This window comes from Protopterus annectens, chromosome 2.part1, assembly GCF_019279795.1.
Source record: "Protopterus annectens isolate FY-2018-M chromosome 2.part1, PAN1.0, whole genome shotgun sequence".
NCBI lineage: Eukaryota > Metazoa > Chordata > Ceratodontiformes > Protopteridae > Protopterus > Protopterus annectens.
In genome coordinates, this window is record NC_056729.1 from 75,301,782 (window position 1) to 75,326,767 (window position 24,986).

Below are 24,986 nucleotides of genomic sequence, written 5' to 3' on the forward strand. Positions count from 1 at the left end.
TCATAGGTAGATAAAGATATGTCCCGGTAATAAGAAAGGTCACAGTCATCGGACTCATGATCTGAAGAATCAGAAGGAAAATCAGTTCATGGTCTTTTAGAGGGGGAAGGCTGGCTTCCTCCCTAATTAAGGTAATAAGGTCTTCAGCCATTCTAAGCATTTGTTTCCATGGCATGGGGCCCTGAGAATGCGCTTTGGTCATCGGTTTCCTAGACGTAGTGCGAACTCTGGGCCTGAGAAATTCAGTATTTTTGGTTTGAAATGAAGTACTCGGTTTAATATGAACATCGGAAGGCCTGAATACACCCGGAGAAGCTGATGCCTGCACAGCGGCTCCTTGACCCATTCAAGGTAGAGACATCCATAGGTTTTCATAGTCGAATAACCATCTCGCGGTATACCGGACTCCGAATGGGTCTCAGTAGAGGCCTGCGAATCTGCAGAAGTGGGTATCAGGGGCTGTGAAAGCGCCTCACTGAGTACCGGCGGACTAGCGACTAGCTTAACGGAAGTGTCGTCAGCAGTTTTGGACCTATGCGGTCTGTCTCTGTCTTTATCCTTACATTTTTTGGAATATTGGTAGTCGGATGGCTTATCGAAGCCATTTCGGAATACGGAGAATGAGAGTGAAAGAATTTAGCGAAAAAGTAGCCCGATGACGAATAGTTCGGTCATTGAACAGGGCACAAAACTGACAGCGAGGAACGTCATGGTCTGGGCCTAAACAGGTGATGCAGTAAGAATGAAAATCTCTGTGAGGTATCTGCTTTCCACAGGCAAGACAATTATTTTTTCTGACATCGGTTTGAGCAAGAAAAAAGGATCCCCAACGGAGTACTTATCTTTTAGAAGACTTCATATCTGAAATCGAAAAACGAAAACTTCAGGAGGTGGCCAACCGGCACTTGCGAACTGCTTCTACTTCGGGCTCCGCTCGGCAAGAAAAGCTGATGTAATGGCGTCGGCTGCATGTTTTATACCTGACGTCATGGAAGACGTGGCAGCATCCAATGCAGAAATTCCAAGACTCAAAGGTTGGCTTTAAGAGCCCTTTAAGGATCATTTTGTTTCTCCTTTCTTGAAGTACCCTTGCACTGAAAGAATGACAAAAAGTAGATGAATTGCACCAAGGCAATAAACACATATAACATGTCCATCTGTGATGGACATTGTTTGTGAGGACTTCTGGCATTTTTTAAAGCCCGAAGGCTTATGTTCCCTCTCTTTTGGGTCTTTGGACATAATAAAGATAAGACCACAAAAACAACAAGAAAGTTTAAACTATTGAACTATTAAAGCTACAGTGAATAGTAACTACAAGAAACACGAAGGAGACAGACAACCAGGGAGAAAAATAGGGCCTCTAACTCAAATGGCCCTATTTCCCAGACAAGACAACAAACTAACTACAAGCCCTCTAACTTAAACGGGTGAAGAGCTCTCTAACTTAAATGAGCTACTAATAAACTAGGCAGACAGAAACAACCACTATAAGGGATACAGTTAGGCCTAAAAGGCAACAGCCAAAAACCGAGCCAAAGGGGATAAAACTATATCAATGTAACTGTAATGCAATAAAAGGCACAATGATTTAAATATAACTGAATACTAAGCTATCTATTAAAAAATAGAACAGTATAGAGGAAATTTAAAAGAAAATTTGTCACAACTTAGCCACAACCAAGATGAATGTATCCAATCTTGTAAAGCGGCAAACAAAATCTGGTGAATTACACCACTGCATTGTGGGATACCTACTTGCCAGGAGCCAGGTTTGAGACTTTCGGCTATGTATTCGGCTGAGTTGGAGCCGAGAATCAGCTCCGATCCCATCATTGTAAGAATGAAGGCGAGATAGACAACATTTCATTAATTATTCCAAATACTCTTGCACTAAACCAATCTGTTGTTCCTTTGTCAATTCTCATGGTCCCTTGAAGCACATATCTGCCTCTTCCATGTACAAAACATCTTATTTTCTTTTTTAGGCAGACAATGAAATAAACATTCTTTTTGGAGCAATTTATTTAATCCTGAAATGGCCCCCCCAAATACTGCTACAGACTACAGAGCCTCAAAGATCTTAAACTTCTCTGATACAGACCTCCAATCTCCTAATAAGACCTCACTGCCTCACTGTAAACTATAGGTTTCCTCTATGGCAGGCTTTCAAAAGGTGCCCACATTATTACATACATCACATTCCAACATGCTTTTTATTATACATACAAATAAAGGTATTTTTGACCTATTAAAAATAGATCTAGCATTCTGAAATCTTTAGCAAGTGTTATTGTATGTGCATCTCTTAACTGAAAGTCTCGTAACCCAAGTACATCCACACTGAATTTATTTACTTATACTATAAGTAGATCAAATGGAACACAAAGGCCCCTTTTCAATCATGACCCAGTTAAAAAAAATACAAAACCAAACAACGTTCAAGTATATTAGCAACAGTATTAGGTACACCTAAAGCTAATAATGACACAAAGTAACCTCAATAATTAATGCCAGTTATTAATTGCCATCCTACCCTCAAGACTCAACTGCATTCGGCGGTGACAGTAACACTATAAAAAAAAAAAAATGGTTACATTTTCCTTGAACCTCAGAAAACAGAAGTGTTTCAGTATACTGATGAATACTATACCGGCAATGATCTTCCTCAAACATGAACAGAGTTCCAGAATTTTGGATATAGAAAGGAAAATGCTTTGAGGTAAATGACAGGGAGTGATGTGGGCTTCTCAGCTGTGACAGTAATGGCATCACAAGGTCCTTACGTAAGATTTCAGTTGCAATGCTATATACAGAGGCATGCGCTGAGTCCAGGTTTTAGTAGTTTAAAACTAAGGTACACATTTGCTGATTTACACTTAAAAAATGGACAGTCAGCAAATGCATTGCAGTGACGGTGATCTCTCATACTCCAGCACTTAAATGACATTCTGCTCTGCATCATGTTTCATTTTCTTAAACTAATTGCCAATGTAGCATATTCAACAAAGGGGACAGGACACTTTTTGGCTGTTTACTGTTTAGTTAACTAGCTGGTTGCTCCACAGTTCCCTTTACTGATTTGTCTATGTGATTTGAGAAAGCAAGTGCACAGCTGAAGCAAATACACAGACATATAAAAACCTGCATACTTTCAAAAGGTTAACATGAATGCGCGTTTCTGCCTTATTAGTTTTGGTAGTCCCGGGCTTGTGACTAATGTCTCTTCAATTTATCTCAACAGTTTCTTCAGCTCACTCATACTCTGTTTTAAGTGATGCACATTCACGGACATCTAGTTAACTTATTTTGCAGAACTGTCTCTCATTCTTGGTTCCTGCTGCAACTGTTAGCAGTCAGCTATACTGAGAAACCCCCCCTCGACCTTGTGCTACAACCTTGCCGGGCAACTTCTGGCTTACCTCTCACAGACCACAGTGCCAGAAGGAAGGAAATCTTAGCACAAACGACTTTCAAAGCGTGTGGAGAGGAGATCAAGGCATCCTGGCCATACTGAGAACTGTAGAAGATTTTTTGATAATGCACGTTGGATGGGTATATGTTTGCACATTGAGATGGACTAGAGTCTTTGGTCTCCAATGCGAACTGACAGTTCTTGGCCGAAAATGCTACTCCAACCTATTGTGCCCATCCACTGCCCCATCCCAGGACTCGCAACATATTTGGTTCATTAATTCAACCCAAACTGTCGGGGTTATAGTCTGGCCTATATCCATCTGCACTGAAAACCCAGTATTAGCTACACCTTGCTCTGGATGCTATAATCCCTCCATTTAACGGCATCTCCACACTTTGTATATAATAGCTTTGTGTTATTTATTGCGATAAACTTATATAACAAATGTGGTTCCAACTCTGACCCTCATATCGTCCCAGTTCCCACCACGCTACTGTCAAACATGACTATTTTCATTTCCCAAAGTCAGTTTGTCAGCAAGCACTCAGTCTAGATCACAAAGGTAAATCTATATTTCCATTGTTACTTTAAAACAGCATAATTAACATAGTCAAAGGGACTAGTAAAGTCCACTTAGATGAACCTCATCTGTAACACAGTAACATAGGCCCTTACCAAAATACTAGTCAAGTGATTTCTAACCTTTCTGTTGTAACTTGTTTAACTATTTGGTTAATACTTTAAGTTCTTAGTTTATCTGAATGATATATTTTAACAGTATTTTGCCAGAAAATGCTAATGAGATTTTAAGTCTGCAGGTGCTCACATCTTATCTGGAATCTTCTTTCTGTTTAGTACAGGTATAAGCACATTTTTTTCAGTCCAGAGTATTTTCTCTTGACTCAACTCACAATGAAAGGAAAACACACAGGCTTCACCAACTCATTTGACCCTATAGCTTTTCTGATGTCAAGAATATCTGATTTTAAGCAGTATGCAAACCTTTTTTTTTTTAATTCTACTGTGTGCTGAAAGTCTAGAGAGTGTCTGTCTACCATCCCCTTTTGACTGAACTGGATGGTTACTGCAGAGTCTAACCATGTACAGTTTTATAGATCCACATGGATGCAGCCTATGTCACACGACTGGCAGCCAGTGTAGTTCATGGTCCATAAGTGTTGCATGCGTCTACATGGAAGCAATAATCAGGAGATGCATTTCCAAATTCTGTTTGAAGTGAAGTAGGTGATTATTATCCCAGGAAATCTAACATACAGTACTTTACTAATCAAATAACAAGGGTAATAAGATATTATTCAAAAGCTGAAAGAAACTCAGCTGGGCACACATACCTCACCAAAGCAAGACTACACTAGTGATGAAACGCACAGTCACAAAGAAGGGAACATTTTAAAAGTGATTTAGCCATGGCCATAGGAGCATCACTGCACCTTGTGAGTTAAGTACCACAATGCACTTGCATAGTTCTAATTTAGTATTTATTACTGATCCTCTAGTCTTTTCCTGCTACTGGGCCACCTCTCATCATACCATGACACTATAAAAGCTCTCAACATCTCTTCCAACTCTGTCCAAACCACCTATTCATACTTCTTCCCTACACGCTCCACACATCACACCAAACCTATTTAGTGATGTCACTCATCTTTACTCCAAATATAAACTAACTCCATTCCAACTCAAATCAAAACAAAATTAAGTGGAAAATATTCCCCAAAAAATAATTATTAATAATTCCCCAATATACTAAAATCCTTCTATGAAGAGACATTCACCCTAATTGTGGCCCCATCCATTCTCTTCCACACACTACTCTAACCCTACAACAGTCAACACCCAATCTCAGCAATCTAACCTTTGCTGCCATAAATGTTAGAAACATAAGAAATAAAATTGCTGAGCTACATGCCTGTACTACCGGACAAAAACCTGATATTCTCACTGGAATTGAAACTTTGCTAAACCCAGCTTAAACAACTCTGAATTTACACCTTCTGGCTACAAAATCATCCGTAATGACCGTAGAAAGAGGACAGTTGGTGGTATTGCTTTAATATCTTCCAACCACCAACGCATTTCACATTTCCCCATACAACCAACCAAATACCAAAATTCAGTTCAGCAGAGCTTCTTACTTCTTTCCTAAAATTAAACCATTATACACAAATATGTATTACTGTTCTTTACATCCCTCCTGGCAACACTACAGCCCTACAATGGATTTCTATAACAATTCCACAGGAATAAAATATTACTAGGTGATGTCAATGTCAATTGGGTGGACATGAACTTTAACTCTCTTACATCTACTGTGAACTTATTTGGTTTCACATAGCTAATTAATAGCGCCGCACATTACAGCAAGACTTCAAAATCACTGTTAGACTGGATCCTAGTATCAAACCCTAGAAAATGCACCACCTCTGGTACAATGTCTGACCTCCCAATCTATACAACCAGACATCACGCGCATCCATTTAAACAGCAAGTTTATAAAACAACATGCAACTTTTCCAAGTTTAACCCGGAAATGTTCATTACTACTCTATCATCTATTAACTGGAATTTCCTACAAAACCTTCCCTTAGATGATGCTGTACATGAATTCAATACAACTTTTCTGAATCTCCTGAACAGCCTTGCACCTCCTAGAAGGAAGAGACTAAAAACAAATAATGCAATTTGTTTACTCAACAAGAGTAGAATCCTAATGCAGCATAGAGAAAACTCAGAATGGAAAAATATAAAACAACACAATACCAAGAAAACTTCAGAATGCTTCACAATCGTACTAAAAAGCAAATTAATGAAGACAAACTATACTAGTGTAACTTTCAGAATAATGAAAAACAGAACCCTAAAAAAAAATCCTGATAGCCGTTAAAGAACTCTTGCATCCCAGCCATATGGTCAACCCTAACCCCTCTCCCAATAAGTCAACACTCGAAACCACAATATAATTAACCTTTTCTATATCTGAAAGACGCATCTATATCACATTATCGAAAGTTTACTTAATCGAATCAATAAAGGTCGAACTTTATTGATCGATTAAGTAAAACATCGAATAACGTAAAAAAAAATAAATTAAAAAAAAAACTAAATGACGTAGGCAGGGGGCTAAGCCCCCCTGCACCCCCCCTACTTAAATATACCAACTCCAAGACCGCACTACACTGAGGTAAATGGAAATCTCCCCTTACGGAGATTTCCGTTTACTTGCACAATGTTCTTCACTTTCGATATTGTCGTGCCGACAATATCAGACTCTATATTGTCAGCTTACGACAATGTGAAGTAGATCCTTAACAGACACTATAGTATGTCTAATCAAGGAATCCCCATCATTAATCCTAAACTTACCCAGCAGCCATGCATCACCATATCCATTTTCACCTACAAACCTGTGTTCACATCCTGTATAAAACTACTTTTAAATAAACTCAAACTATTCTCCACTTCAGCTGATGACCTTCCAAGCGATTACATTAAAAAGTACAGTTTTGTACCTACCATAAATGTAGATGTTCGAAGATCCACATTGCTGCAGTCCTAACACTTGGGTAGTCCGCTGTCCCAGTCGGCCCGAATACCAAAGTATAAGGCTGACGTCGGTCAAGGCGCATTAGTCTGACGTCAGGACGTCAGGGTACAAATGCGCATGACCGACGTCATATCCTCAGTCTTTTCTTGCCCCAGATGTCAGAAGACCCTAAAAAGATAAGACCAAACCAAAAAACAACAACAACACACCAAACACCCCTGTACCAAATATATATACAATATATACAAAGTGAGAATGGTACAATCCCACTCACACAACCACCCCTAAACACAGAGGGGAAGGAGGGAGCAGCAATGTGGATCTTCGAACATCTACATTTATGGTAGGTACAAAACTGTACTATGTTCTTCATCTCACATTGCTGCAGTCCTAACACTTGGGTAGAATCCCAAAGCAGAGGTAAGGGAGGATGGCAAATCACAAAGAAGCAGGAGCTGCCAACATGCCCTGTAAAATAGCAGTGGCAAAACCAGCCCTAGATTTAAAGTAGAGAGGAAGGTGGTAATGCTTAGAGAAAGAATGCACTGAACTCCAAGTTGCTGCCTCCAAAATATCCTTAGTTGCCACCCCCCTTAGAAATGCTGTGGAAGTGGCAGTAGCCCTAGTGGAATGAGGCCTAATCCCAGCTGGAACCTCCTTGCCATGATGGGAGTAACAGAAAGTAATGCAAAACCCAATCCACTTAGAAATAGTTTGTTTTGACACAGGCTTGCCCTGAGAACCCAAAGCAAAAGAAACAAACAACTGCTGAGACTGCCTAAAATCCTTAGTCCTGCTTAAATAATAACGCAACTGCCTGTGTACATCTAAAGTGTGCAAAATCTTTTCCCCCTTATTCTGGGGATTTGCATAAAAAGTAGGCAAATGAATAGTTTGGTTTAAAGCCACACTAGAAACCACTTTAGGCATAAAGGAAGGATTAGTACGAAAGATACCCTATCCTTATGAAAAATCAAGAAAGGCTCCACCGCCATAAGGGCCTGCAATTCAGACACCCTTCTTGCAGAGGTAATGGCTAACAAAAAAGCAGTCTTCCATGACAAATATTTCAATTCAGCCGTAGCTGCAGGCTCAAAAGGTTGTAGAGTGAGTTTCTCCAACACAAAATTGAGGTCCCAAGCAGGAGTAGGAGCTCATTTGGGGTCTTATATTCTTTGCCCCTCTAAGAAATTGCTTGAACAACGGATGAGAAAACAATGGAGGGTCACAATCATAGTGAGCTGAAATTGCTGCAGCATGAATCTTAATGGAAGAGAAAGACAAACCTTTGTCCAATAACTCAGTAAGATATTGAAGAGCCACACACAAATTAGGCTCTGAAACATCCAAATCCTTTGCTGCACTCCAAAACAAAAATCTCTTCCATTTGTTCATGACACTTTCCTTGTACTAGGTCTTCTGGCTTCCATAATCACATTCAAAACTTGTTGAGGAAGCTGAGACCTGCTATGGCTCAAAACAGAATATGCCAGGCTGTTAGATGAAGAGAGTGAAGCTTGACATTGAGTAGATGCCCGTCCTTCTGAGACAATAGGTGTGGAATCAAAGGTAAGGGCCATGGAGGCTTCTTTACCAGACTCCTCAGTAATGGGTACCAGTGCTGCCGAGGCCAATCTGGAGCTATTAAAATCATCCTTGGCTTGTCCTGTCTGACCTTTAGGAGTACCTTTGGGAGGAGAGGCAGAGGTGGAAAGGCATACACATGAAGATTTTTCCAACTGAAAGAAAGAGCATCCACTTTCCAAGCTGTGTAATGAAACCTTTTCGTGCAAAACTTTGGCAGCTGGTGGTTTAGTGGAGAAGCGAACAGATCTATGTCTGGAGTTCCCCATGACACTGTCAATTTCTGAAATACATGAAGATCCAGTTTCCACTCGTGGGGATCCATGATTTGCCTGCTTAACACATCTGCTAAGGAGTTCTGTGCTCCTCGCAGAAACCGTGCTTGAAGATTCAGTTGCAAGCTTAGCGCAGTCTCCCACAAAATCATTGCCTGCCTGCATAGAGGATAAGAGTGTGTTCTCCCTTGTTTGTTGATGTACCACATGACAGTTGTGTTGTCTGTTAGAATCAACACCTGCCCTGGAAGAAGTAAATCCTTGAAAGCCATTAATGCAAACTGTACGGCTAACATCTCCTTCATGTTGATATGTAGATGCTGCAGTCTGGCAGGTCACTTGTCTTGTATCCACTTTCCATTCAGATGAGCTCCCCAAGCTGTGTCTGAGGCATCTGTCGTTAAAATCTGACTTGCCTCTGGCCGGGTCACAGAGAGTCCCTTGTTTAGGTGACATTCCTGAGCCCACCACAAAAATTCCTTTTGAATGCAAGGTAGTATTTGAATGACAGTGTCCAAATCCTGGCAGTGCTGTGTCCATACATTTTTGAGATACCATTGCAGCTTCCTCATATGCAGTTTGGCATTGGGAAGCACCAGAATACAAGATGCCATGAACCCTAAGGCTTGAAGGACTGTCCTTGCAGTCAGCCCGGACTGATGAGATAGTTGATGGAAGTAAAGAGAAAGATTCCTTTGTTTGTCCGGGGTTAAAAAGGCCATCTGGGTTGCTGTATTCAGTCTCACACCCAGAAAGCACATGTCTTGAGAGGGTACTAGACTGGACTTTATTTCGTTCACAGAATACCCTAGGCATCTTAGCACTGCTATCACATATTCCAAATGCTGAAGAAGCACGTCCCTTCCTTGAGCCAGAATCAGGCAGTCGTCCAAATAAGGATAGATTTGTATTCCTTTTAGCCTGAAGAAAGCTACCACTGGAGCCAGAACCTTTGTGAATACGCTGGGCGCAGTAGATAAGCCAAAGGGCAATGCAGAGAACTGATAATGAGAATTTCCAGCTCAACGCAGATACTTCCTGCATATTAGTCTGATAGGAACATGAAGGTAAGCTTCCTTGAGATCCAAAGTTACCATCCAGTGATCTTTGCCCAGCAGAGGTAAAAGCTGTTGTAACGTCAACATTTTGAACTTGGGAATGTCCAGATAAGTGTTGAGGATAGATAAATCCAAAATTGGTCTCCATGTGTTCCCCTTTTTTGGTACTAGGAACAGGCATGAATAAAATCCTAGGCCCCTTTCTGGCAAAGGAACTGGCTGAATGGCGCCTATTTGGAGTAACAGAGAAATTTGCTTGTGAGCCTCTTTTCTTTGTTGAGGAGGAATGTCTGGCATGCCTTTGAAAGGGGGCAAGGTATGGAAATAAAACCTGTAACCGTGGTGAATGATATCCAATACCCATCTGTCTTGGGTAATTAAACTCCAGTTTTCTTTGAAAAGTGCCAACCTTCCTCCCAAAGGTGCTGCCAGGCGAGAAGATTCTGGCAGCTGGAAAGGCAGGTCATTGGGTCTGTTTACGAAAGGACTGACCCCTGCCCTCACCAGAAGACTGAGCAGGTGAACTGCCTGTTCTAGGCCTAAAAGAACCTTGAGCTCTACCCCTACCACGTCTAGACCTACCCCTAGACTGGGAATCATAAGCAGGATATGTCCACCCCTTGGTAGGCCAATTTCTACTAAACCTCGGAGGCTGAACCTGCAAAAAATCTTTAACAGTCTGCATAGACTTAGCCTTGTCCTCCATTTTCTTTAGAACTGCTTCCACAGGCGAACCAAACAACACATCAGATTGTAAAGGAGCATCTAAAATCCTTGTCTTAACATGCTCAGCTAAATTCTGATCCCTCAGCATCAAAACCACATTGCAAAGCATGCTTACCCACCTGTTCAGAAACATGAACTAAATCCTGCAACTCTTTACACTCAATACCTTCCGCCAAAGCATCTACCTTAGACTTCAATTGTGAAAGGAGATAATTTTGGTATTTCAACATGTGAAACTGGCAATTCAAAGCCCTCATGGCTAATGTGGAAGAAGTATACACTTTCTTTCCCCATCTATCCAAAGCCCTTGCCTCTTTTTCTGGAGGAACAGGATTTTTAACAACAGAAGCCTTAACACCTTTAGGCCCCTGAGAAACAGTTTCTGGGTCTGCCCTAGGACTCTTAAAAAGATACTTATGAGCTTCAGGCACCCTATAATATCTATCCGGTTTAACTGTAGCAGGAGGCAAAGAATCAGGGTTCAGAGAAGCCTCTGCAAAAACATCTTCCACCACATCCAGAACAGGAGGTATAGCTAAAGGCCTATGCTGGGGTAGAAACAAGAAATCCCTAAGCCTTTTCCTGGAATCAGAGAAATCCTGACCTTCCCATTTAAAATGCTCCCTCATGGAATGAAGAGTCTCTGAAAAGAAAAATCCTCAGGAGGAGAAGCAGAAGGAGTAGAATCATCCACATCAGAATCAGAGTAAGGAGAATACTCCTGCAAGTCTTCAGTCAAGACTCAGAAGCATCGAACCTGCTCAAAACTCCCAAGCTCAGGTTCCACCCTAGGCCTCTTATCAGGAGGGGGCATAGAACCTCTAATCATTGTAATCAAATCTTCTGCCATCTTAAGCATATGCTTCTTAGGCACAGACCCTGAAGAACTAGGGGTAACACCTGACACAAAACCTGGCCTGCCCCTGGGAGAAGCCTTAGAAATGGAGGGGGAAGGCCTAATCACCTTAGGAAGGGAGGGAAGAACAGCCACCTGAGAAGCCCCTTCAGCCTGGCCTACCTCCTGAGAGGTCACATCTTGCAATAATAAAGTATCTCCCTGGGACTCCAAAGAAACTTCTGGCCGAACCTCCGACTCCACCGAGCCCTCTAAAGAACCGGCGTCCGGGACGGACGGTTCTTCCAACCTAGGCTTTGCTGCTTTGTCCTTGCGCTTTTAGAAAGCGTCGGAGCATCCGACGGCATTTTATAATTACACCGCTTCCCAAAAACTAACCTGGCACAATCCAATCTCCTCTTTATAGTGCGTTTGTTAAATCTAGCACAAGAACGACACCCAACAACGTTGTGCTCAGGCCCTAAACAAGGTATACACAAGGTATGATAATCCCTATGAGGTATCTGTTTCCCACAAGAAATACAGTTATTCACTTTTTCTGACATCCGGTAAAATACTGAGGCAAGAAAAAACCAAAATATTCCCAGCCAACTTTGATTCGGTCTGAAACTCCGACTTCGGAAAATCTCAGAACGCCAACCTGCACTCGCAACGCTGCTTCTGCATCGGACCATGCGGCAAAAAAGACTGAGAATATGACGTCGGTCATGCGCATTTGTACCCTGACGTCCTGACGTCAGACTAATGCGCCTTGACCGACGTCAGCCTTATACTTTGGTATTCGGGCCGACTGGGACAGCGGACTACCCAAGTGTTAGGACTGCAGCAATGTGAGATGAAGAACATCAGCAGTGACAGCATTGCCTATCATGACTCAATCCTTATAAACAGGTTAATCCAGAAATCCCACGTTTCTTCTCTCTGGAACTAGTCGCACATTAGCCTTCTATACAAAGGAGTAAATTCAGCAGACATTACTAATTTTAGACCTATAGCAACACTTGAAAAATGTATTCAGAAACAGTTGCTAAACTATCTGGGACAGGAAGAACTCCTATCCCCAACATAACATGGTTTCCATTCTTCCCATGGTGCTAACACTGTACTTCTAACCTATATAGATACTGTCAATAAACCTAGAGCTAACAACAAACTACTCCTCCTTATTTCTAGACTTGTCTAAAGCCTTCGACACAGTTTGCCACAGCAAACAACTTCTACTTCAAATGTTCTCATTAAGTCTTTTTCAGCCTACCCTTCTACAATTCAAAAGGTACCTGTCCAGTAGTTTATCAATCAGTAAGAAGGCACTCCATCTTTTCTCCATACCTCCCAGTCACCCACCAGTGTACCACATGGCTCTAACCTTGGTCCCCTCCTCTTTAACATTCTCACCAATATCCTCTACACATCAGGCCTTCCTAATGCAATACTTGGATGTTTCCACACTTCTATGCATATCTGACAACATGGCACATCTCCAGAAAATTACTCGGGAATCTTTAACAGCAACTGAAACATGGCTTTGTAACCCACAACTCATTCTCAACCATAAAAAACAAACTACTATTTTTCCCCCAAACTCCTCTCCCATGAAAAACAAAATTTAAAGTCCTCTTTCTTGATGATATAACCATTGCATTCACTTCTCAAAGCAAATAATTAGAGATGATAGTGGATCATAATCTTAAATCAACCTGCATATACAAAACTGCGTAAGAAAAGCTCATCAAAACTAAGGATGCTTTATACCACCAAAAACTTTCTCACTGACTCAACTAAAACTACACTTGTCACTACTTCTCTCCTCCCTACACTTCTTTATTGTGCTCTCATCCTTACTAACCCCCAGGCTTCACTAAAACTTGAGCAATGATACAACAAATTTGCTACATTCGTAGCAAATACCACTTTTGGAGCCCACCACCGTCTAAGCACTAAAAAGCCTAAATTGGTTTTAACAATCCCATCAACATAAACATAGCGTCTTATGACCTATAAAATTATCCAAAATTCATCTGTCTGTCCAGCTCTACATAACATTCTACCCAACTATGTTCCCAGTCACTCATTACGGTCCATTGACCAAAAACTCTTGTCTATCCACAAACCTATCAAATCTGCAAGGCAATGGCTGTACTCGCACCATGCTGCTAAGGCCTAAAACTCCTTATCTCTATCCATTAGGTCAAAAAACCCTCCCTCCCATCCTTCAAAACCATTCTAAAAGATTCCTAGCTAAATGCTGACTCTGTTCTTGAATAACACCAGGAAAAACTATATCCCTAAATGTGAACAAATACTTATTCATATCTTGCATCTCCTTACTCTCCTTTCTACATGCACTTCCTTACAAATAATCAACTTCTCCCCCCGGCTCTCTTTCTAAATCCATCATAAGCCTGCTTTTCTCTCGCTCTGTATTACAATTCCTGTTTGTATTATACTAAGTACATATTTTTAGCATTGAGTTTAAGACCACGGTTTTGGCTCCATTTGCTAGTCAGAAAAAGACCTTCTTGAAGAATGTTAGTGTCTGCAGGGGAGTCTATGATAACCCCCAGCTTGCAATTATCAGCATTTGCTTCCATTTCAGAGAAACAGATGCCCAAAGAGGGGCGGGCCCAACACCGAGCCCTTGGGGACTCCACTAGTGACTGGCCTCTTGGTGGAGGTGGCCTCACCTATTTTTGACCTCCTGGGTCTCATCAGTGAGCCAGTTTGTGATCCAGCAGGTGATAAAAAGGGTTTACAACTAACTTAGTGAGTTTGTCTATAACGCCTGAGTCGGGTATTGTATCAAAAGCCTAGGCCAGGTCGAAGTAAACTGTGTGCACAGTATCACCTTCATCCAATGCTATGGCTACCCTCTCAAAAAAGTCCACCAGATTTAATAGGCATGACCTTCCTTTAACAAAGCCGAACTGTGACGGGTCCATCATTTGCAGGTTACCTACATCCTCATTTATCATGTCCATGATGATTCTTTCCATGGCCTTACATATTAGACTGGTAGGACTTATGGGCCTGTAGTTTCCCAGATCAGTGGTTGGACCTCCTTTGTGCAAAGGAATGACTGTAGCCATCTTCCATTGCTTGGGTACACAATCTGACTGAAGGCTCCAGTTGAAGTGATTCAAGTGGACCAAAGAGGTCATGTTTCATGTTATTTATTAAACATCCTGGGATGTTATCAGGGCCATCATTGCAGTGTTTTTGGCCTTGGAAAGTGCAGTGATGGCTTGTTCCCTAGTAATGGTTGGGGGGATTGTGTTACATGGCATTTCCTTTGGAATATAAGGGGGGGAGTTCGGAGAGAAATATGAGCTGAACCTGTCAGCCAAAAGGTTGTCAATGGCCTCCGGTTCAGTGTGGGTAATGGCATTTACAATAAGTTCTGCACACTGTTGTGCACTTCCTCTGAGGTTACAGACACAGCTGTAGAAAGCTTTGTGGTTATCCTTTCCCTGAAAAGTTTTTTTCTTCACATTTTGTCTCAAGTATTAATTAACCCTCTTAGCTGCCTGTTTAGATTGGTCAGGGGGCTTTTATGTATGGCATGATTTTTTTTTTCTTTTACTGTATAACCGATTGATACTGTGATTCCAGCAGGGTGGCTTGTCTTTTGACTTTGTCTAATTTTTAACACAAGTGGGCACAGCTCATGCTACACAGCTATCAATATGGCTGTAAAGAGATTCTGCAAATAGCTCAGTCTTTTCTATGGTGTTTTGGGGTTTGGGAGGTGCCTAGAATTTAGCCACAGTGTTGCTTAGAAAGGAGAGGTTAGTCTTGGAAAAGTTCTTAAAGGTTTCGCTGGATCCCCAGATTTAAATTATTTCAAGTAATACTGTCTTATGGTCAGATCTGATGAGCAAAGATATCACATTGGGTGAGGAACATTAGCCCCCCCCCCCCTCCCTCTGTGTTGGCATTAAAGTTTAGGAATTGCTGAGCTTGTGCATTAGAAGTGGTGCAGGATTCCCAATATATAGAGGGATAGTTGACATTCCCTGTGAATATAGTATCGAGTTGAATGGTGATGGTCTCTAGTATGTTGAGATAGGTTGTATGGGTTTTCTGGGACATGACCAACACCCTAGCCCAAAGGTTCCTAGAATAAATAAACTCAAATGCTATGGAACAACTTGTTACCACTCCCACAAGAGGGGAAAACATACTGGACCTGATCATCACCAACATGGGGACACTATGCTCCAGACCAGAAGTGTATCCCTCACTGGTAAGATCAGACCATAAACTAATCTCACTGGATATTAACATCCCAACCCCACCCCCTGCCCAGAAAACCACAGTGAAAAACTTCTCTAAAGCAAATTTCACATGCCTCAAAACCGAGGCGAAATCCTTCAAAGCCCCCGGGCCTGTGGAAAATACGGCCCAGACTGCAGAATCCTTTATAAACGCATTCTATTAACATCTTCGGGAATGCATGGATCATTGGATCATGCAATCCCAAATAAAACCAAGACCCAATCCTCCAAAGGCAGACATCCTGTCTGGTGGACCACAGCCATAAAAAAACTATACAATAGAAGGAGGAAGCTATTACATGACAGAGCAAAATCCCAAAAAGGGAAGGCATCTCTGATCAGTATTAGCAAAAAACTACGGGCACTCATAAAATCGTCTAAGGCCAGCTTCGAGAGAAAAACTGCACAGGACACTAAGGATAACCACAAGGCTTTCTTTAGTTATTTTAGGAACCTGGGTGGGAATTCCCAGATATGCTCAGAATTAGTCCAAAATGACAAAAAATACACCGAACCCACAGACATTGCCAACATCCTAGATGACAGGTTCAGTGCAAACTTCTCCCCCCCTCCCCACCAAAGGGGCAAATATCTATCCCAACACAGTGCTGCCCCCCTGACATCTCAGATGCTCAGGTAAGAGCCGCCCTCTCCAAAGCAAAAAACACAGCATCAATGGGACCAGATGGTGTCCTGGGCTGCATCCTACATGAACTCCAAGAAGAGCTAAACCCAAACATAAAACTACTGTTCAATCTTAGCCTTACTACAGGATATGTACCCAAAGAGTGGCGTACAGCAACAGTGGTCCCTCTCCACAAAGGTGGTGCCTCAACGGATCCTGGAAACTATTGCCCCATAAGCCTGACTAGCTTGGTCTGCAAAGCTATGGAAAGGATCATCATGGACCTCATAAATAAAGATATTGGGGACCCACAGACACTGGATTTTACCCAGTTTGGCTTTAAGGGCAGATCCTGCCTCTTAAACCTGGTTGATTTCTTTGAAACAGTCACCAAGGCCATTGACGAGGGGAAGGTGGTCCACACAGCCTACCTGGACCTCACAAAAGCCTTTGATACAATACCCCACTTGGGCATTATAGATAAGCTCACCAGCTTAAATATAAACCCCTATGTCACTAGATGGGTTGCAAACTGGCTCAAGGACAGAACCCACATGGTTAGAATTGCTGGAGCCATGTCAGACTCCAAACCAGTTACAAGTGGCGTCCCACAAGGCTCAGTCCTGGGACCTCTCTTGTTTGGTATATATTTCTCAGTGGTACAGGCCAACACGGAAGGACTGTGGCTGACCAAGTTCGCAGATGACTGCAAACTGGGTGCCATAATCAACTCTCCAGCCGACACAAGCATCCTCCAAAAGGGCCTCATAGAAACAGACAACTGGTGCCAGAGCCATGGCCTCAAGCTAAACGCCAAAAGTGTATAGTCATCCCTTTGGCAAAACAAAGTGCCCACAAATTACCACATAGGTGGTAATCCATTAAGTACAGAAGAAGTCATTAGGGACCTGGGGACCCAAGTTGATAGCAATCTCTCATTTGACAACCACGTGGCCAAAGTGGTTAGAAAAACATTTTATATAGCCCACCTAATCATGAAGGGATTCACATCTAGATCAGGGGAGGTCATCGTGCCTCTTTACTCATCCCTCATCAGGCCCATAATTGAGTACAATGCCCTTTTGGGATGTACCTTACCAGACACCTGCAGCAACTGGAAAGACCCCAAAAGTACCTCACCAAGAGGATCAAAGGGCTCAAACAGATGCCATATGCTGCCCGGTTAAAGAAACTCCAGCTCTACTCAGTGGCATACCGCCTGCTCAGAGGCGATCTGTGCCTGACGTATAAAGCCATGTCCAACCCGGAATTAATGGACATGCTGCACCTCAGAAAATCCAAAACTCATCGAGCTACACGCTCGAGAGACTTGAACCTCAGCACTGAAATAAATAGGACATGCTGGAGGGACAGATTCATAACCCAGAGGCTCCCTTCACTCTGGAATAAAATCCCAGTCCAGGTTAGGCAGAGTCCCACATTGACTCTCTTCAAGAGGAATCTTGGTGAGTGGATGGGAGATCGTAGGTTTACCCCGGCTATCACTTCTGTGTCACTGTTAGACAGAGGCACAGTATACTAACCTCAAAAAAAGGCATAGCAAAATTAATTTAAAATGGGTGGCGAAAGCCAAACACACTCTGGCTAGGCTTATAAATGCCCTAGGGCAGATAGCCTAGTATGAACCTATGAACCTATGAAGGGGGACATGTATGTTGCAAAGACATAGTATAACTCTGTTTAAAGTGAGTTGGCACATGTATGAGTTCCACTGGGTCATACACTGACTGGTCTAGATGTAAGGCTGACATTCCCACGCCTTTAGTTCCCACCTCTGCAGTAGCTGGTCTAAAGGTGTCCAAAGGCATTACAACCCTGCATTGCTGGGTTACTCTCAGAGACTTTAAACCATGTCTCCATTACTACACAGATGTCTACAGTCTCCAGAAAGAGGAAGGCTTGCTGAGACTGGAGTTTCTTGTTGAGACTTCTAGCATTCAGCAGTACCACCTTCAGATAATCCTTAACAGGTTCAGTAAAGCCAGTAGGTTTATCAGTTTGGCATTGCATAAAAAAGGCACTGTAGGTGTGGAAAAGGTCTTTGACGATATCAAATGCCTAGAGGGAATAAGTGCAGACTATCTCCGGCAAAGCAGTGTAGTCTGTCAATCATGTCCTCCCTGGCTGTCAAATGCCGCAGCCCCCTGGACTTACACCAGAAGCTAAGCCAATTGTTAAAAATCAATTATTTTCTGTTGGTAAAGTGCTACCATCCTTGGAGAAGGTAGGATGCTGCTCAGTGCTAGGCTCATACCAGCCTGAGATACAATCAGTGAACTCGATCATTTCTCACATCATACAATCAAGGGAGGTACATCTCAAGTCATTAACACCCACATGGACTATGACAGGGTCATACTGGTACCGGTGGTTCAGTAACCTGAGTGCCTGTGCAACCTGACAGATCCTAGCCCCAGAAAGGCAGTTAAACATTACTCTCTCCATATTCAGTCTGGTGAGGGGGACATCAGTGTGTCTCACTATAGAATCAGCAATGACCAGGAAATTTGGCTGTGTGCTGGTTTGCCTTAAGGGCTTAGCAGTGGAGGTACTGGATACATTGTTACTATGTGTAGCTGCAGGTGGTGTTTTAACAGAGCATTTATGTGATGTCTGAGGACCCTTTCTTTACTGTACAGGAGGTCTTAGTGTTTTAGGAAGGTCATCTACAAGTGCCTCAACATTAACTTGGTAGTAACTTGATTAAAGTGTAGCTATCATTCTAAGTCTTTTGGATTAAGCACTTGGGCTTCAGACTAGTTGTTTTACATCAGGAAGGTTTGTGGCCTGCACTGTGGTGGCAGGACAGGTAGCTTACATCCTTCTAAGTTGGGAACTGCTGATTGAGGGCTCAGTGTCCGTTATTCTAAACGTGTACTAGTTCTGGTTTAAGCACTTGGTCTTCAGGCCAGTTATTATACATTAAGAAGGTTCGTAGTCTGCACTCTTGTGGGAGAAGAGGCTGGACTCTGTCCTTCTGAGCTGGGAATTTCTGGTTAAAGGCTTATAGTGCCTGCATATTTGAACTGTTTCTTACTGAAATTGTACATCTTGTTTGCTGTAGCATAGACTAGATGCAGGCCTGCTGAATCTAGCTTTGTTTGTATGCTTGCTGTTGTTTGCTTATTATTTCCCTGAAACGCTAATTCCACCTAAAACGCGGCTTTTCAGCGCTTCTGTGGATTTCTAGTGATATCTGCATTGCTTACTGTACTTTTTTCCTTGTTTCACTTGAAAGAAAGTTACTGTTTGTCGTTTTTGCATTTAAGTTACCTGTAACGCATTGCATTTAAGTTAGCTGGCACTAGCTCACTAAAGCAATTATACAAGTCAGCACTAAAAAATTAAAAGCACTACACCCTCACAAACTCCCCTTGAGTACCTTGTTCTGATTTCTAGTGATATCTGCATTGCTTATTGCACTTATTTCCTTGTTTCACTTGAAAGAAAGTTACTGTTTGTCGTTTTTGCATTGAAGTTACCTGTAACACATTGCATTTAAGTTACCTGGCACTTGCTCACTAAAGCAATTATACAGTCAGCACTAAAAAATTAAAAGCACTACACCCTCACAAACTCCCCTTGAGTACCTTGTTCCCCATTGGCCCTTTTTTTCAATTATAAAGGAATTCCCAATACTATTCTAGCATGTCCAAAGGTCAGTTGTCAATCTCCTCTCCGGTCCAGCTGGTGAATCTGGGAATCTTGAGGCAATGTTACAACTGCCTCATGTACACAGACAACCCTCTCTTCCTCCCAACAAATTCCAACACATGTGAGAGATGCAACCATATAGCCAAACTGGAGGCTAAGCTCTCTCAACTCAGTACTGGCGTAACCAATCAGGAGGAGAAGGAAACCACACTCACTACAATTCCAGTCTCACATAGACCTACCATGACAGCAAACCAAACACAAACACACAAAAACATACTCGGAGGCTCTAAATAAAAATCTGCCTAAGCAGCAGAGACCTCCAAAGCAGACACCCAAGCAACCGCTAACCCAAAACAAAACACGTGCAACACACAGCTCACAAAGCCAGTGTGCCAAACAGTCACAGCCCTTAAGGCTAAACAACACACCTGATACACTTGTAATAGGTGACTCTATCATCAGGCACACTGACGTCCCGCTCACCAGGCTGAACAAGAAGAAGGTCACGGTGAGCTGCCTGTCGGGCTCTAGGATCCACCACATAACACAAGCACTCAGGTCACTCCAAGGCAAGTACAAATATGACTCAGTCATTGTCCATGCTGGTGTGAATGACCTGAGACGTACCTCCCTGGACTACATGAAAAGAGACATAGAGGAGCTCTCTGAGCATGTAGCCCAGGCCGGTATGACCCTGACCTTGAGTAGCATCTTACCCTCACCAAGAATGATGCCACAATATGAAGACAAGATGATCAATTTCAACAACTGGCTTAAGTATTGGTGTCATTCAAAGGGGATCCAATGCCTGTCAGCCTGGGATGACATGCTCGACAAGCCAAGATGCTTCGCTAGGGACGGCTTGCACCTGTCACCTCTGGGCTTTGGATATTGGCAAAGGCTCTTGCTACCCCCATAGTGCCTTTTTTAGGCAAGGCTCAAAAGACAAACCCACCTCCATAGGTATCACAAGGGATAAGAAATTAAGAGTAATGCTACTCAATGTCAGAAGTCTAAACCTCAAGATGCATGCACCTGAAACTCTCCTTAGCATGGAGAACATCGATATCTGTGCAGTAACAGAAACCTGGTTCAAGGCTCCTGAGAGCACCCCAGCACTACCAGGTTATACCTCATACCATGCTTTTCGGCCCCAAAACTTGGACCGAACCACAAAAGGAGGGGGAGAATCAATATTCGTCAAAGATACCCACACCTCCAGGTTGGTGGCACAGCACGAAGCATCAGAGACTGTCCATGTGCAACTAACAGTGGGTAAAACTGCCTTCCAGTTTATAGCCTGCTACAGACCACCCTCCCAAACCAAGGAACCCCACTCGGCCTTCTTGAGAACACTGGAAAATATGAAGGTCTCTCCAAACACCATTATATTGGGCGACTTCAACTACCCAAACATAGACTGAGAGCATTACTCTAGCTCCAACACCCTAGCCCAAAGGTTCCTAGAATTTATAAACTCAAATGCTATGGAACAACTTGTTACCACTCCCACAAGATGGGAAAACATACTGGACCTGATCATCACCAACATGGGGACTCTATGCTCCAGACCAGAAGTGTATCCCTCACTGGTAAGATCAGATCATAAACTAATCTCACTGGATATTCACATCCCGACCCCACCCCCTGCCCAGAAAACCACAGTGAAAAACTTCTCTAAAGCAAATTTCACACTCCTCAAAACCGAGGTGGAATCCTTCAAAGCCCCCGGGCCTGTGGAAAATACGGCCCAGACCACAGAATCCTTTATAAACGCATTCTATGAACACCTTCAGGAATGCATGGATCATGCAATCCCAAATAAAACCAAGACCCAATCCTCCAAAGGCAAATGTCCTGTCTGGTGGACCCCAGCCATAAACAAACTATACAATAGAAGGAGGAAGCTACTACATGATAGAGCAAAATCCCAAAAAGGGAAGGCATCTCTGATCAGTATTAGCAAAAAACTACGGGCACTCATAAAATCGTCTAAGGTCAGCCTAGAGAGAAAAATTGCACAGGACACTAAGGATAATCACAAGGCTTTCTTTAGTTATGTTAGGAACCTGTGGGAATTCCCAGATATGCTCAGAATTAGTCCAAAATGACAAAAAATACACCGAACCCACAGACATTGCCAACATCCTAGCTGACAGGTTCAGTGCAAACTTCTCCCCCCCTCCCCACCAAAAGGGCAAATATCTATCCCAGCAGAGTACTGCCCCCCTGACATCTCAGATGCTCAGGTAAGAGCCGCCCTCTCCAAAGCAAAAAACACAGCATCAATGGGACCAGACGGTGTCCCGGGCTGCGTCCTACATGAACTCCAAGAAGAGCTAAACACAAACATAAAACTATTGTTCAATCTCAGCCTTACTACAGGATATGTACCCAAAGAGTAGTGGATAGCAACAGTGGTCCCTCTCCACAAAGGTGGTGCCTCAACGGATCCTGGAAACTATTGCCCCATAAGCCTGACTAGCTTGGTCTGCAAAGCTATGGAAAGGATCATCATGCACCTCATAAATAAAGATATTTGGGACCTACAGACACTGGATCCTACCCAGTTCGGCTTTGTTAAGGGCAGATCCTGCCTCTTAAACCTGGTCGATTTCTTTGAGACAGTCACCAAGGACATTGACGAGGGGAAGGTGGTCCACACAGCCTACCTGGACCTCCCAAAAGCCTTCGATACAATACCCCACTTGGGTATTATAGATAAGCTCACCAGCTTAAATATAAACCCCTATGTCACTAGATGGGTTGCAAACTGGCTCAAGGACAGAACCCACATGTTTAGAATTGCTGGAGCCATGTCAGACTCCAAACCAGTTACAAGTGGTGTCCCACAAGGCTCAGTCCTGGGACCTCTCTTGTTCGGTATATATTTCTCGGAGGTACAGGCCAACATGGAAGGATTGTGGCTGACAAAGTTCGCAGATGACTGCAAACTGGGCGCCATAATCGACTCTCCAGTCGACACAAGCATCCTCCAAAAGGGCCTCATAGAAACAGACAACTGGTGCCAGAGCCATGGCCTCAAGCTAACTGCCAAAAGTGTATAGTCATCCCTTTGGCAAAACAAAGTGCCCACAAATTACCACATAGGTGGTAATCCATTAAGTACGGAAGAAGTAATTAGGGACCTGGGGACCCAAGTTGATAGCAATCTCTCATTTGACAACCACATGGCCAAAGTGGTTAGAAAAACATTTTATATAGCCCACCTAATCATGAAGGGATTCACATCTAGAGCAGGGGAGGTCATCGTGCCTCATTACTCATTCCTCATCAGGCCCATAATTGAGTACAATGCCCCTTTTGGGATGTACCTTACCAGACACCTGCAGCAACTGGAAAGACCCCAAAAGTACCTCACCAAGAGAATCAAAGGGCTCAAACAGATGCCATATGCTGCCCGGTTAAAGAAACTCCAGCTCTACTCAGTGGCATACCGCCTGCTCAGAGGCGATCTATTCGTTTTGGGTATATGAGAGAGTTTTGCCTCCAGTGTTAAAGTGTATTTACACCTCTCACATACACTATCTGTTCTATTACGAATAAGTGGGTTGTCAGAGTATATGAAGCAATTGCTACAATGCCTCAAAATACCCATCTCGACCAGACTGGCCACAGAGAGAGAGAGAGAGAAAGTCCGGAAGTGCATAATCTGTGACCACTGATCTGCTAGAGAAGAGTGAGGAAATCTTAACTATTGAACAAGTCAATAAGACAAGAAACTTGATGACCAATACTCAGCTATGAGCAACCTAGATGCTCTAGTAGATAAAAAGAATCTGTCAAGACTGTAATGCCACAAGACTGCAGATCACAGACCTGAACAAAGACACTTAGAAAAACAGGCACAATAAGCATTAACCAACAATTTCCAGCTCAGTAGGGTAAAGGCTACACTCTCCTGCCACAAGACTGTAGATCACATACCTTCCTTATTTAAGATAACTAGTCTGAAGCCAAAGTGCTTAAAACGAAGAGGCTCAGAATAACAAGTTACAATTTAGTCATGCTACTTTGTTTGTGTCTTTCGGCTCGTCCCGGTTAGGGGTCGCCACAGCGAAACTCCAGTCCGCTAATGACTGGCAGTAGAGTTTTACGTGCTGGCTTGCCAGCCTAACGCACAAACTTCCACGAAGGAACACCCGTTCACGCATGTTGCCACACAAAAGACGCTCTGAGGATCGAACAGACAACGTCTAACTGTGAGGTGACAACGCTACCAAGAACCAGTAATAAATGCAGCAGATTAAATGCAACTGAACACTAAGAATGTGCAGCTAAATAAATAAAAGCTAAACAAACTAAAAGTCAGAGAAAGCACAGATACAGTAAAAGCAGCTGAATAAAGTGCACTTTTTAAGTAAGTGGGAAGGGAAGAACCAGAAGATAATTCAAGTTTGAGAGACTAAGGGGGTGGGGCCTTCCCAACATTTGGGTTACCTGCCTGCAGGTAGCCCTCAGCCGGCCTGAATACCAGAGTCTTGGATTCAGGCATCGGCTGCTGTCTCTTCTTCCATGACGTCAGGTCGCCAGGGGTATAAAACATGCAGCCGATGCCATTACATCAGTTTTTCTTGCCCCAGATGTCAGGTGCCCCCATAATGGGAAGCAATTATATGTTGTTACACCTCCAACAAAAAACAAATACACCAGAAAGCTCAAATACACCAAAAAAGAAGGAAAGGTAGAGCCAAGAGAAGTCAGGGGACTTGAGGGTGGGTAACCAGGACTGCAACAGTGAATACACTCGAACATCTACATTTATGGTAAGTGTAAGGGTTGGGAGGGTGGCCTAATGGTTAAGGTGTTTGCCTTACAAACACAAGGTGCAGGGTTTGAGTCTCCCAAGGGATAACTGGCTAAGCTTAAAATGGCTCGCAAGGGCAGTTAGCTTAGTACTAACCTA